Source organism: Epinephelus moara, chromosome 22 (assembly GCF_006386435.1).
Source record: "Epinephelus moara isolate mb chromosome 22, YSFRI_EMoa_1.0, whole genome shotgun sequence".
In the NCBI taxonomy this organism is placed as follows: domain Eukaryota; kingdom Metazoa; phylum Chordata; class Actinopteri; order Perciformes; family Serranidae; genus Epinephelus; species Epinephelus moara.
Window position 1 is genome coordinate 5,426,202 of NC_065527.1, and position 1,121 is coordinate 5,427,322.

Here is a 1,121-nt window from a genome sequence, read left to right on the forward strand (position 1 = left end):
TTCGATAACTGAATTTTTTACAGTGGTTTGAAATCTGCTTTTCCATGCATGGACGGCTGCTAAACCTGCACGTCTGGCTTAGTCAGTTTGTGAAGCTACACATGAATCGTCACTGACTAATTAGCTCAGTGAGATAGAAATTGATTCTTAGTCTCAGAGGTTGTGAGTTCAAGCCTGAGCTGATGCAAAAGGCAGATTGTGTTGCTAAATTCCTAAATGTCTTCCTCGTGGTGTATCATACCGCCACAAGGGGATGCCTTTTTTTCCTTGGTGTCTGACGCTGAAATTACTTACCAAGTGCCGTATTTGAGGACTTCAGAATGAGAACAGGCTGGACGGGTTGGACAAATACAGACCACAGTTCGTGTCCTGCGCGAAAACAAAAGTCAGCGCTGTTGTAACATGATGTTATGTGATCTAAGTCTGTTAGTCACATATTTATGTCACTTGTAATGTATTTTCATCACGTTACAGTCTTGTTTGAACGTGTTTAAACATGATGTGTTTTCAAAACCAAACCAAGTAATTTCTTTTGCCTAAACCTAACCGCAACTGTTAACTGTTAAAGTTAACCACATATTAGAATATGTGCGTCACACACACTAAACGAACCCTTTGGCATCACTTTCAGATGCCAAAGAGTCCCTGCCAGTAGCGGATTCTGATATGGGCTGAATGGGCGTTAGCCCAGTGCGGCACTTTGTCACGACGTGTGTGTGTGTGGGGGGGGGGCGGCAGGAGTGCCAGTATCAAAATTCTGCTCGGGTTCGGCCCACTTGACATGCTGCTGTGTTGTGCTATGGCCTATTCAAGTCCTGGAATTTGTTATTTACGTGACAACGCCTGAACGCAACACAGGCTCCGCTCCATAGACTGTGTACAGTGCTGTGCTGCTGTGCGAGCAGCATGTTACACACTGTCCATAACAATAACTATGTCAAGTAACAAACTGTGTCGCACAAATATGGCCCGAGCCGCGCTCTAGTGCGCTCACCTGTAAATGCACCCAAGTGTCTGTATGTTTGAGTGTGTGTGTGTGTGCGCACTGGGGTGGAACTCTGGAACGCAGAGGAGATTTGCGCGACCATGTAGAGACAGAAATGACATGCTGTGGTGTAAAT